This window comes from Oxyura jamaicensis, chromosome 11 (assembly GCF_011077185.1).
Source record: "Oxyura jamaicensis isolate SHBP4307 breed ruddy duck chromosome 11, BPBGC_Ojam_1.0, whole genome shotgun sequence".
NCBI lineage: Eukaryota > Metazoa > Chordata > Aves > Anseriformes > Anatidae > Oxyura > Oxyura jamaicensis.
Window position 1 is genome coordinate 5,765,467 of NC_048903.1, and position 14,888 is coordinate 5,780,354.

Sequence of the window (14,888 nt, forward strand, 5' to 3'; positions counted from 1 at the left end):
AGCTGGCTGCTGCTGAAGGAATCAAGGCCTTGGGTCCCCTCTGTCTCTTCCCATGCTTGGCATCTGGCTAATGTTTTGGTCAGGACAAGAAACTGAACAGGTAAAAATATGAGTTGCACCACTCTCCTCCATACTACATATAAGGCATATCAGAGGCAGAGTGGAAATTGGCTTATAATTGACACTGTTCATGTGAAGTGAGCTCGTTGTGCTGAATATAGATAGAAGTGCTGTAGTTACATCACTAGCAATGCTGAGCTATCACAGATGGCTGCCATTGCTGCCAGTATTGAAGTTCTACTTATTGAGAGTGTAAGTTCTGGCATTATGTTTCCTTGGATGTAGGTACTACCTTCATTGGTGGCAATTCATGATAAATAACAGAGGAAGAACCAAAGAAATCAGTTTAAAAACATTCTCTTTATGTTAACTTATGTTAACTCTCATAGGTGGAAAAGCGATTATTAATTAGTTTAATCTAGGAGTGCTATTAGCTGAGACAAAACCAGGTTGATGCTTTGGCAACAGGACTTGAGTATTTTGACATACTCAATAGTATATGGAGTTTGATGGCAATGTTAAAGGCATTTGCTTCATCAGAGTTTAGGACTCATTCAAGACCTAAATGTTAACAAATGTCATTCTTCAAGTATCTTCAGGTACTTGCAAAGAGGTTTTTTGTATAGAAGGCTGCCTTTTCTCTAGCAAGTGGGATGCACTGCAGAGCATTACCCTTTAGCACGAGTGTGGTGCGATTGCTGAAAACAGAACATCTATTCATTTTTAGGCTGCCCACCCCTCTCTAAGTGGGCCTAGTCCTTAGCAAACAGGATTATACCGCAGAATATAGAGCCAGGCTGAGCATTTGGGAGGGTTAGTTGAATGTTTCTGCAATATATATCTGGTATAATTGACTGTATTGCATAAATATTATACAGACTTGTAGAGAGCTCCTTAACTTTCCATCCCAAAACTTGTATTTCAGAGGAGGAGCCAAATGCTTTATTCCTCTCTCACGGACTGTCTTAAGATGTGAAGTTTTCCAAAGTTTTTCTACTAATATCTTAAGAACAGAATCTGCTGATTGCATTTCACACCTGTGTCTCAGTGCAATCTGGAATGAATAAAAAACAAGAGAGAAAAAATTGACACACCGTATTGAGATACCATGCAAAGCTCTAGAGGGCAGCGGAAAAACAAAACACACACAGACACACACAGACACACACAGACACACACACACACACACACACACAAAAAAAAAAAAAAAAAAAAAAAAGCCTGCTAGAAAACCAAGCATTCCAGCCATGGGAACATCTATACAAAAGTGCTTCTGCAAAGAATTGCAAGGTGGTAATGTGGTCAGAGGCAGGAGTGCTGGTCATGGACACAAACCTAGAGTGTACTTGTATATCTGGAAGGGACTTGCTGGATCACAGCAAGTTACACCTCAGATGTCATTGTGTGCTGATCTGCACTAGAATTGTAGGTTCTAACAAGGTATAAACCTTACTGGCTAAATGTATGTGCAGATGCAGCTTATCTTTTGCATAAATGCTAATAGTGTTATTTGTGGATTGATGGTTATGTCTATATTGGAAAGGTAGGTTTTTTTTTTGAAATTGCAAGTCTTGGTTATCTGTTCCTCAGGGCAGGTTCTATCTGAACTCCTTTAGTTCTGCTTGCCTCAGTTCTCTTTGATAAAACCACATCATTTCTGACAAGTGTTAACATCTTAGAATACGGCTACTGTTTGCATTCAGAAAGTATAATTTGCCACCTGTACTCCAGTACACACTAAATTACTGTCAGGCCCCAGACAAGACTCCTGACTGTGATTCTATTTTACAGGATTTTGAGGTAATTGATACTGTCATGACCTGTAAGTTTCATAAAAAGTACATGATTGGCTTTTTGGTCATTCTGTTTACTACAGTGCTTATCCAGCCTCACTGTACCCTTTGGTTAGAAGAGGTGGTACTTCTATGAACTGTTTCCTAGCCTTGCATATAACAGTCACAAGCTCTGGCTCCGTAAGACATGAATTAAAATAGCAGATGCAGTTCCCATTGAGAGAAACAAATTGCCTAGGCTGACAAAATGGCTTATATAGGCTGGGTCCTAAACAATGCCTTGGACGAGTAAGAGTAGTAATTTGTGAAATTGGAATTGATCTCTGAAATATGGTCTAACAGTGGAAAATCTGAGCACAGGAACTCTAGATACTGTATTACATGGCATGGATAGAGGTAGGTAAAGTAGCTCAAAGGAAAGCTTTACTCATCTAAAAAATGCTGTAGACTAACAGTCTTTGAAAACTCAACTTCACTTCAATATTGAGATGCCATGCAAAGCTCTAGAAGGTGGAACCAGAAAGAAAAAACAGAAAAAGTTTTGCTCAAATTTTTGGTAATTTCTACAGGGTTTCAAATAAAGAATGTCACATTTTAATTTGAAAACAAGAGTTCTGAAACAACAACAACAATTTTTTAAACAATTTATATGTTTGTTAACATAAAAACATGAATTAATGATGAAAAGAGAAAAAGAAAACAGAAGGGTTTGACATTTCTTGTTGACCAGCAGCTAACTATGGAAAATTTAATAATTTACATAGTTGGAGGCAAAACAACATGATGTGACTGTAAACAGATGATTTTATAATATTCAAAATAACATTTGACAGCATCATGTTTTTTGATATTTTACCAAAACAAATTCAAATATAAAGCATGTTTGAGTCATACAGAATTCAAGGGAAGTTCCCTTACAGAACTTCTGCTAATATTTTAAATCCTGCTTCTGTGATTCTCCCTGGCCCTGTAAAGAATGAAAGGAACAATAACTGTCTGCTATCACTGAATGCTGTTACACAGGCAAACAATAACTCCTATGTACCTTCTAGATAGGAGAGAGATTATAATCCTTTTAAGGCTAGCTTTGTGTGATCCATTTGTTTGCTGTTTGTTACACAGACGGTAGCAACTGAATGTCAGTTTTCACAAAGGAAGCCCTGAAGCCTGGTTGTGTGATGTATCAAAAATGTAACCTAAATAATGTTTAATTGACAGAGCAGATTGTTTATTTCCAAATAATTGCACTAAATTGCAGTGCTTAAAATGTAGTTAGGTTTTGTTGGCTTTACCAGCCTATCAGCAGCTGGAGAATCGTATGCTTTTCTGCAATAATAGGCAAATGTAAAAATTAACTGTGGCAAAGTAGCCTGAAACTTTGTTCTAATGTAGTGAACAACTGACTCCTCCATTCCAGATGTTTTCTTTTGCAGTGATCATTTCTAAGACAATGTGCCAGTAACCAGATTTAAGTCATAGATTTACCTCTTTAAAAGTAGTTGTCTTATTAGAGGTTTATAATGTATCAAATAGTGGGGAGGAAAAAAAAAAAAAAAAAAAAAAAAAGAAGAAGAGGGAATTGCACAAATCCAATACATGTGGGAACCAAGCACCTCAGTTCTTCAATTAGTAGCTGAGCAGTAACATAGAGCAGTTATACTGGATTCATGTATTTTTTAATTTCATACCCCCCTATCTTGTACTAGAATGTGTGTTCTTTACATTCTCACTCACTACCAAAACTTTTGGAAATCCTTATTCCATAGAAGAAGAAAGTTTGAGGAACTTTGAAACAATTGTTCTCTGATGACCAAGAATCCAAGGCTAGATTCAAATGCCTGATGTTAAGCACTTGCATCCATGTGTAGTCATCAGTCCTGCAAGCATAGCAGAGATGGTAGAGCTTATCCAGGGCACAATTATGACTTCAAAGCTGCTAGGTACTGGACAAGAGGACCAGTCACCTAGCCAATTGTAGCTGATAGGTGTGCTGAAAATGAATACATGTGCAATTGGGTTAGCACAGTCATGGATGCAAGTTGGGGGAGTCAATTTGTTCAGTGTGGTTGTAAGAAGGGCTGTATATTGAATTGTGTATGGTGTAGGTAGCCTTAGATAGTAATGTGCAAAGAACTGACCTCATTCTATAAATTCCATGTCTTTCATTGATGGGTTACAAATATACTTAATTATTTTTAGCTAAGTTTAATTTACCAGTAGTATTTACTATTTAGGAGACACATTTTAACAGCATTTCTTTCTAACTATTAGATTATTTTCTGTTGTCTGATTCCTGTTTCTTTATATATGTTTTATTTTAACAGTAACATTCTGTTAAAACTCACAAAAAAAAATAAATCAGTCCCTTATAATTTGACCTCTATGATTGCTTCATGAAACCAGGACACTCTGTCATTTCAATCTTATTTGTGCCTACCCTGCGCTCATACTTATTTTCAGCATTCTTCCCATCTATCATCTGCCCACAAAAGTTTTTAAAAAATCCTACAAAAAAAAAAAAAACTATTTTGCATGCTAAAATAAAACATAATCTCCACACAAAATGTCCCCTTTCTCCCCACACCTCTGAAATATTTTTGCCAGATGTGCTTGGCTGAAGTGCCAAACACAGTAGATGCTGATCACATGGTCACAGCTGGAATTTACTTAAAAATTTCTATTCAGTGGAAATTACCATCTTGTTTTATTTTCATTCAGCAAAAAAAAAAAAAAAAAAAAAAAAAAAAAAAAATGGTAACATAGATGACATCTGTCTTTCCAGCTGTTCCTTGTGCTCAGAGAACCTCTCCCCTCTCAAAAATTAGCCAAAAAAATAAAAATAAAAAAGGAAAGTCAGGAAAAAAAAAAAAGACAAAGAAAATAAAGAAACTTATAAATAAAAACTGATCCAAAAAAATAATATGATAAGGACGCTACAAGCCTGTTTTGCTGTAGTTTTCCCATGTTTAAATAGATCCCAAAGTGCTTCATGGGCTCCACCATATGATTGTAATACGTGTAGAATAAAATAAAGTCACTGTGATAAAATTGTAGAGCCATTTGTCAAATGTTTTTGAATCTTTTCTGCACTCTGCCTGTCAGTTGATCTGCATTAATATTTTTATAACTTTCTCAATATTTCAGTATTCAGCAAAAGCAGCAATAAGTGCTTCAATGATTCCTGATTTACAGCCAATTCTGCACACTTAGTATGGTAGTCTACGCTATATTACTTCTATGTAATATTTGATTGTGAACAGTTGATCAAATATAAAGGCTCCATATCTGCTGGTTTTCCATTTCACACAAGATACTTCCCTGTTCACTGTCCTTTTTATCAAGCTGTGGCTTGTGACACTTTAGAAATAAAGATAGGGGTCTCTTTAGAAAAAGCTACATACGTTTTGGCAATTAACATCTCTGGTTGGAGTACCGTGCTCTCCTGTACATTTCTATAGTACCTGACCAGCTATTTAAAATGAAATATATTCTAAAAGGAAATATATTCTATACAAATTTGTGATGTGAATCAGTAATCAGAAAAACTTCTGCAAAGCATCCTAATAATTATAGCAAGATTGCAAACCATTCCTCTGATTGACATTCTCTAGATTTTATACTTAGCCCTACTGGTCTGTTAAGAAAATCATTCTTATCCCCTGAGGAGTCCAAATTCTGAAAAACATTTGGTCTGCTCCCTCAGATCAGCTTGTGCAAAGGCCAATGAGAAAGCCTGTTTCAAATTCCACCAAAGATGCATAGTTATCTATATCCAACTGTCTGTCTATCCATATGTCATGTGTTTCCCAGTGTGGCATAGAACATTCATGTGCTTTGTCCTTGTTATACTTCATGCTTTGAAGCGAAAAATCCTTTCACTTCTTCAAACATGGATTGCAATGTCCAGCACATTCACTTCCAAATGGGGGGAAAAAAAAAAAAAAAAAAAAAAAAAAAAAGATATTCTCTTTGAAAAAAAAAAATGGACTTGTACAGTACAAAATATTGCTACTCTTTAGGTCACTAATTGCAGCTGCTGTATTTGAAATATTCATATTTTTATTGTACGTAATGAATAACATGAATTCTGGACATACTGCTCTCTGCCCCCTGCCTTTTTTGGAGACTGCCACAAATACTTTACAATAAGGTTTCATTTTAACCTGTTTGATTCAAATTATATTCATATTTGGCAAGACAGAGAGTGAATAAATCTTAATCATTGGAGAGTACAGAGTACTTGTGTTACCTGGATTTCCATTACAAGCCAAAATACAGGCCAATTACTAGCTTCTATATATAGTTAGTTGTGGGAGTCTGCTGGCAAGAAGAAAAAAGATTTGGTTTAGTAGCTTGGTTTGACTTCAAAACCACTCATGTCTCAGGCAAGCCCCTAATTTTAAATAAAAAACATCTGTTTGCCTAGAGCTATGCCATGGATATTTCATATCAGTAGCTGATTTATTTTCCTCCTTTTTCAGTTTCAAAGTGTCAATAATGATGACATGAATAAAAGGAAGTTTACTGTATTCTGAAAACGATGTCATTGCCCATAGACAACTGGGAATTTTGTGCATTGCTGTGTAAGAAAATCACTTTGAATGTGTCTTTCCAAGCACAAATATTTACAGAGATGGGGAGGGTGAGAAAGGGAGATAGTAAATGATCTATGGTCCTGGTACGAGAGAGTCGAACAGGGCAAAGTATTCTATTGCAGACTCACTCAAATGAAATGCTAGTTGATTTTTATCTGGACTAAGCCAGGGTATCTTTAAAACAAATCTCATGTTCCAGGATAGGCACAGAGTTCAGTACTTTCCTACGCTGGGCAAATTGTTCCACACCGAAACTGCACATATCAAATAGCTATGCTGGTACAGTAGAAAGGACTCAAATGTTGCTTAAACTTGCTAATATATACACTTTTTTTCTTTTGTTTTTTGTTTTCTTTTTTCCTCATGTAATGTCTACTTCTGCTTCTTGTTTCTGACTGCTGTCTGGGATCACATTTCTCTGTTGATGTTTTGCTTGCTGTTTTATTTTAAGATTTTTCCAAGAGCCTGCAGCTCCTGCCAAATAAAAGGATATTGATTATTCTTTTTCATTTTGGCAAAATATCAAATAATGAGGATGAGATTAATTTAAAGTTCTCTCTAATCTTAGGAAGGTGTTGGTGAGGCCTTCTTCTAGGGGTGGTTCTTTATTTTAATATATCTGTGTAAAAAAATATGGGTGTATTTATTTACTTCTGTTTCCATATAACTCTGCCCATATAGGTGACCACCCTCATTTTGGCAAAGCAAAAGTTTCAATAACACAACAAAAAATGTTAAATCACGGAGATATTTAATGCCCTTTTGAAAGATTGAGACTTAATTGAAAAAGCAGTAAGATTTGGGAGAGATCTTGCAACTGCTAATACATTTTCCAGAGTGAATTCCAAAAGTCAATTAACTGGAATAAAAATGTTGACTCAAGGAGTAGGGTATTTCTCAATGTGAGTAAGAAGGGCTACCCCGCTTTCAGCTACTTTCCATAAATGGCTGTGCTGTAATTACAGCATGTGTTAAGTTAGAGGCTTGGCTGGATAGGAATATTTATAAAAGTTGACATTTCAATAAATTGACCTAGTTTACAAGATTCTAAAGGAACAGCGAGAAATAAGGAAAAAAAAAAAAAAAAAAAAAAAAAAAAAAGCCAAACACCTGACATGGCAAGTGAGCTTGTTTTAAAACAAATCAAATGAGGTTCTGATCTGTGAGCCTATGAGTACTCATATAGTCAATGGAGAAAAATCAAATGCTTGTAAATACTGTTTAAGGGCTTACACACAACTTGACTTGATTAGAAAACTAAATATTTAATTATTTGTGGTTTTGATTTTATGAATGTTGCTTTCCTTTACTTGATCTCTCAAGATGTTTGACGTCTGGTGAGAGAAATTGTGGATAGCATTTCCATGTGTGGCTCCCATATAGCAGATTTTGATTCTAATGCTGTGCTTGCATAGCTGTCCTCATGCTGGAGTCCCATCGATGTCCACGGGTTTGTCTTAATGAAGAATACAGAAACTGAAATCTGAGATTAGAATTTGGCCTGAGAGTTCACTTCAGGTTCCGCCCTTCAGCCAGTATGACGCCATCATCATTTCGGCCCCCTGCTGCTTTTAAACAATGTAGGCTTAAAACAAACACAGATTCCAGTGCCGTCTTGTCAGTATGACCGCACTTGAAAGGACCCTGTTAGCATTTTATTTTTCCTTGTGCTCTGTTTTTTCCCTTTTTTTTTTTTCTTTTCTTTCTTTCTTTTCCTCCCATAATTTTAATTGCACTTGAGTTTGGTGGTAAGATTGTCAACAAGATTTTTAAGACCTACTTACCATTGTGAGCTGAATGGGTGTATTCGATACATTCAGAGCAATCAGACATGCTGGGCAAAAGGCAAAAAAGTTACAAGAACCTCAAATTGTTGGTAAGACTTTCCGTGATTTTGGTTATGAGAGATGTGCCTCCATGAGGAAAACACGTGCATCTTAATTGTTCTTTGTCTCTTCCAAAAACAAGCACTCACTGAGTAGTAAAGATATCCTTCTTGTATGCGGAGTGCACTGTGACTTTCTTTAAAACTGTCATGGCTTAAAGCTTTACAGTAACAGAGGCTTTGTTCTCGTAATGCTCGCAATGTGGGTGGCAAGGCAAAAGGCAGGAGTGGTCTAAGGCTGTGGCATGGGCTCTGAGTCTAAACTGAGAGAACCATAAAAAAAGGCAAGGGAAAAATGTGGTTGTATAATAGGAACCTGGTGCTGTGGAAGAGAAAACTCTGATCAGGACACAGACTCAAGGGTCTCGGTGGGTCTGCCCTGGGGCATATTGGAGGGAGCAGAGCAGCACAGGGAGACTGCTTAGAAAGGACCTGCATGTGGGAGAATTTGTTCGGAGCATGCAGCTACCAAGCAAAAATACTTCCTTAGGCATTTTGGTCTCCTCCTGGTGTTGATAAAAACAAGAATTCTTGATCCTCTCCCTCCCAGAAGTTAGTGGTTTTGCTTTCACTAACCCCTGTTTTTCTGCATAAACATAACAAAACTGTGACTTAGGTGCTGCTCTAATTATGAACAAGTTTTAAGGTTCCTTTTGATCTTGTACACATCAGTAGCACTTACAGGTATCCTTAAACTGAATATACAAAGCTGTACAAAGTTAAAATATTTTGTTTGTCTTGCATGAGAGAAATTCATAAAGATACAATTTTGAACCTGCTTGCTGAACGCCCTATTGATTTCCCTTAAATCCACTGGCTTCTGTGTTTCTCTGGAACAAAATGGCTAAATAAACCAGCCCAGTAACTCACACACTCAGGCAAAAGGCTGTAGCTATTGCTGCATGGATCCTCAAGTCCTGAAATGAGCTTAGGGACACAAAAAGCCATTCATATTACAAATTACCCTTTGCTTTCGAACTGTAAATTATCTTTATTATTAGGCTAGCCATGGTACTGCAATTATTAGGTGCCCTGTGTCTAAAGGTTTGAGCAATTAGAAGTCTGGGGTGACAGTCTCATGATACAGAGTGATAAAATATGTCCAGTCAAGACAAAGAGATGGTCTATATTCGTGTCTTCAGCATGTATCACAGGGAGCCTGGAAGCTGTGCTGCTCTTAAACATTTCAATTAGCCCTGACATGGCCACAGTGAGCCCACAGATTATCTCTGTGTTGCTGTTAAGTTTTTATGAGGCTTTCCCCTCAGATTACCCATTTCTACAGCAATCTATAAATCTGAAACTGCAACATCTGATTAATTCTCCCAGAAGAGAATTGTGAAGATACAGATTTTTTCATTAATGAAGTTTGTGCTGTTCTGAGGTCTCATATATTTCAGCCACTCTTCTGCAGTTTTTTCCCATTCTAGTCTCTTTCCTTAGGTACCAAGGGAGGCAGGGGGTTCAAAACCACCCACTTCCACTGGCCTAGCAGATTAGACTGACTTTTCTTGTAGCACCATTTTGCAAGCTGATGGCCGTTCTTTGTTGTTTCCAGAGTGAACAAAGCTATAGCGTACCATTATTATTTCTTTATTACAAACAATTGCTTGGCATCACTTTGCTATTGAGTATTGTGCAGTCTTTCTTTTATGCACCATATTCCAAATTAAATGTCATGTGGCTTTGCATATTTTTGAGCTTTGAGATCAAATGAACCCAAAATATAAAACGAAACTGAACTAAATCTGCTACATATTTCCTCGTCCCAGATGGAAAATTTGGGAAACAAATACTCCTTCACCCTTTGCAGATAGGGAAGCTGAGGCACAGATGTCTGTTTAAAGGTATTCTGGTGGCAGACAGAAGAAAATATCTGTCTCTCAGTGCCTGTCTTATCTGGCGGGGAACACTGGATGATATTCATGTGGTATTTTCTTCAACAAAGCAATTGTTTCACTGTAGCCTTAGATAAATTAGCTGAATGATAAAGAAACAGATAAGAATCCAGATGTCATATGTAGGAATACCCTTTCAATTAGCTTATGAACCCTTGAAGTAGTGCTTCCTGGGTTCTGTGTCATAGGGGCCTCCAATAGGTGTCAGAAGAGCAGACAGATGTTTGTGTGTTTGCATCTATAATTCTCATGTAAAGATCAAAAGACACGGGATAGATAACTTTAGTCCTTGGAATATATTTTATATGGATTTAAATATATATATATATATAAATATATTTTAGTGTGACAATAGTATGACAATGGTGCTGAATTCCCGATGTTTGGAATACCATGAAGGAGGAGCACTGTCCTCCGGCCATCCATTCCTGGCCTTAACCTGGGACCGTTATTCCTGAATATCCCAGACAACAAGCTAGTGGCCAGTTCATTTAGGCCTTTTGTAGCCACTTTAAACTTGCCATCCCTTTGTCCGTTCAGCGGATACTATACTTCCCTGCCTGGACACAGGGTAAGATCTGCTTTTGTTTTACCTCCTCTGTAGTATCTCACCAACAATGTAGTCAGGAATATGTTTGAAGCAGAGGAGTGAAGCAGGTCAGTGAAACAGTTCCAACTACAGCCCGTAGATCAGCAGTGAGCCTCTAGAATGAAGCATTGAAAATCCAGGCCAAGTGCTGTCTAGGACAAGGGTCTGTGAAACACCTTTTTGGTTCTGTTATAAAAAGTTGTAATGCTCTGGCCAGGGGCCAACAACTCATCTTCATCTTTCTGTTCACTTGAGGTACATGCTTTCATGTTCTCCATGTGCATTTCTACTGACATCTATCTTGAGACAATTGGTATTATATTCTACCCCTGTGTCAAACACATCTTGACCTGCAAGAGAGATGGAGATGAATATTTGTATAACTCAAGCAAAAAGAGTTGGTTTAACTGTATTTGTGAACAACCTGGTGACATTAAATGCAGATATTTTTGTAGCAATTTTGACAAGCTTTGCTTATAATTTATAAGGAAGAAAAGAGTATATTTGTTTCAAATTAAGTAAACTCTAAAGGACTCCAGATGTTTTCTTTGCCTTTAGTACTCAGTGAACCTGCAAATGAATGTAGGTGTTTCCATTGCTTGTGCTGTATGTATGTATGGTTTTGTGTTTGGTTTTGGGTTATGCATGTTTATACAGAGGATATTTACCAAATATCCTATTCATCAGTAGTCAGCCTGAAGCAGCCTGCCGTGCATTTTCAACAATGTTATACACGTTGGTAGGAATGCTTGTCATCCCACATCTCGTGCCAAATCTACAACTACTCCATTTAAATTTTGCATCTGTCTGTTGTTCCTTTATATTCCTTAGGTATTATACTTCACAGAAACCCATACTACTAATGCATGTATTTTGAAACCATGTTTACTTTTGATTGCTTGGAAAGATATTGACTGATTAGTTGTACAAAACTCCTGGTGACGGTGCTGTCTAGTAATTTTATCACAGCTGTCCCCATGTGTGTTAGGCTTTCTTAAACAAAGTATTGCATTGTAAATCACAGAAATAAAATTTGTGCTTTTTTTAGCCCAACTGTATTTTCAAGTAATGAGCACTATTCCTCCCACCTGCACTTTGCTTTTTCAACAAAGATTGTAGTGGTAACAAACTCTACCTTCTCTCCCCTGTCTCAGTGCTTCTGCTCCCAATTTATTTTTAAAAAGGTATTTCTCATTTAAGCTCTTCTTTTTCTTGCCTGCAGTGTTATAAGCTGTCAGTCATCAGATTTCCAACAAAGATACTGATGGAGTCATTGAAATTTTGGTGGCTCTAATTTTTTAAATCTTCTGTAGTGGCTTCTGTGTGTACTGCTCTGATTTTGTTCCTCAGCAGATACCTATAATAGGACAGTCAATTTCCTTTCCTTTCACTAATGTAAAGAGAACACAACTACTGGTGCATGTGCCAACACAAGAAGCCTTTATTCCTCTTATTATCTCTGCTATGAGAGCCAACATCAGGGAAATCTCAAGGGATTTCTATGATCTCCCTTTGGCAGCAAGGATGACTCACCTGACTAATAGATATGGATTGTATACCCAAGTCAACAGATGAACGCATTGATATAGCTGCAGAACCACATTGTTTTATAGGGCTGTTAGGTATCAAAGCTGTACTTTGGGCCTATTGAATCTATAGATATAACAGAGGACAAAGCCATTTAATTTTTTTCATGAGTGGATTGCTATGTTTCCTTCCCAGAAGAAATGTACATATTGAAAGTTGTCTGTCTTTGAGCTAGCTGTAAATATGGGCATATGAATTTTCATCTCTCATATCAGCTACCCAACAGGTATAAAGGGAGCACAGTCAGTATATGGAAATCAGAATATGAGATGTGTATCAGTATGTTCTGACACATCAACATTTTCTGCATAACCCATCATTTCTTTATTCCTCAGTCTGCTGTAACTGTGACTGTACATCTCTTCTCTCTCCGTCCAACAGGGCCTAATTCCCTTATTATTCTCTTTCTTGTTAATAAGCCCCTCTGCTCTGCAGATTCTAACCAGCCATTTCTCTCAAATTGCCTAATAGATTAACATAATTAAGTTAAATCACAGCAATTGTTTCTGATCTATATTTAGCTTCAAGTTTGCTGCTTCTGCCTCAGGTGTGAGGATATTCTTACAGGCCTGAATGCTTATCAATTTTTCCCAAATATAGCCGTTGGTCTAGTACGATGTGTTCTTCTCTCTGCAAACTTTGTCTTCCCTTATGACATTTGAGCTTCTCTTCCCCCAAATGGGAATCATGTCAGACTGCTCTGTAATAGAGTGATATGTTGTGTGGCCATGATCACCTCAGCAGATCAGTGCTGCCTTGGCTCTAGAAATGTATGCGTTGTGAATGATATCATTGTTAGAAAAGTCAACCTTTTATAAAGAGAATAAATAAATAAATAATAGCCCAGCTCATGCAGCGGAAGGGGAATCTGCATCATTACACTGATTAGAAAGCTTCAGAGGTTCCTAGGTTTTGTGGCAGACTTAATGTGGCCCCTCTAAAAGGGCTAGCGGGTTCCTCCGTCCCTTCCTCATTACTGTTTAATTCAACAAATCTTTTTTCTTTTCCCCTTTATTTCTTTATCCCTCACAATCCATTGCTCCTTTCCCCTGCCAGCTGGCTCCCTCAGCTGCTCCATTGATCTCTCAGCTGCTCTGGCACTCCTGATATCAGACGCAGTGGGAGGCAGAGTAGCTCAGAGATCAGCAGACCAGCATACAGACCAATATGACTGAATCCCAGAGCCCCAGCAAAACCCCCTGAATTTGTTCTCTTGCTCTCTCTCTCTCCCACGGCAACCCTCTTTGAAATGGTAGGTTGGCATTGAAGAGTCTGATGCTTTTGGTAATAACAGTAATAGCTCTGGTGCTTCACCTAGTTTCTTCAGTTGTTTCTGTAGGGTTAGGGTTCTGGCTGAGCTATGGAAGCCAGACATCACATTGTCATGAGAGAGGGTCCCTGGGTACCTTACCAGCCTTGGGCATCCACTCTGTATGCTTCTAAATGTCGTGTCACCACAGAAGCGGAGTTTGTGAAAGATAATGCTTTAATTTTGAGAGGCATGTAAGAATCAATACAAGGTGGAGCAGGAAGATTGTGACAACAGGTTTTGAAAATGATCGTGATGAGTTATGCATCCCTTTTTTTCCTCTTTGGCTGATTGTTGTTTGTGCTGTGTAAAACAAATGGCATGACGAGAATGAATTCAGACATGTCAGAATGATTTTACATAACTTATGCACACTCTCCATCCCGTAGAACATGGAAGCAAAAGGTGACAGAGATAAGCTGCAGCAATTCAGCAGATATAACTGCATTTGTTTCTAGTGTCATTTACTGTTAGGTACTGCAGGTCCATGTTCATGCTAAAGATCAGTATGTCAGTAGCTCTCATTTTGACAGCTCTCAAGAGCAGCAGCTGGATTTATTTTTAAATTTTGATTTGAATGTACACTGCCAGTGGAAATACACTGCTGTGACTGTTTATTGAAAGCAGGTCTGGTAAGCATGGCCCAAAGCTTTTATAGCCAGCAATGACTTCGGTTGCCTAGAAGTGCCAGTCTGTATTCTTTTCTCTTCTCTTCCCTCCTCTCTTCTCATCTCTCCCCACATGCTTACTCCAGGTTATCAGAGACAAGTTGAATAAGTAAAGAAATTTGATGCAATAAAATATAGTTTATTATATGACATATTGATAGTATTCTTGGTTTTGTTCTTTTCACAGGAATATCTGTGAGTGTCTTACAAGGATTATTTGTATCATAGACATACTATCCAGATGTAGAGCCTTCAAGTCCATCCAGTAGGTCTGTTACAGAAACAGAAATACCTGAGTCACTATCCAGTGCTTTATGCATTTCTGAGAAAACCATGAGCCAAAGAATTCCAGGTTTGGGGAGTTTAAAATCTGAACATGGATCAAAATTGCACATGTGGTTCCTTTTCCTTTTTCAGTGTGGGCTGAGTTGAAATGGCAAGTCTTAAAACAACACTGTAGGTCATCAATATCTGAATATAGGATTTGCACTAATTTGTTTTCTG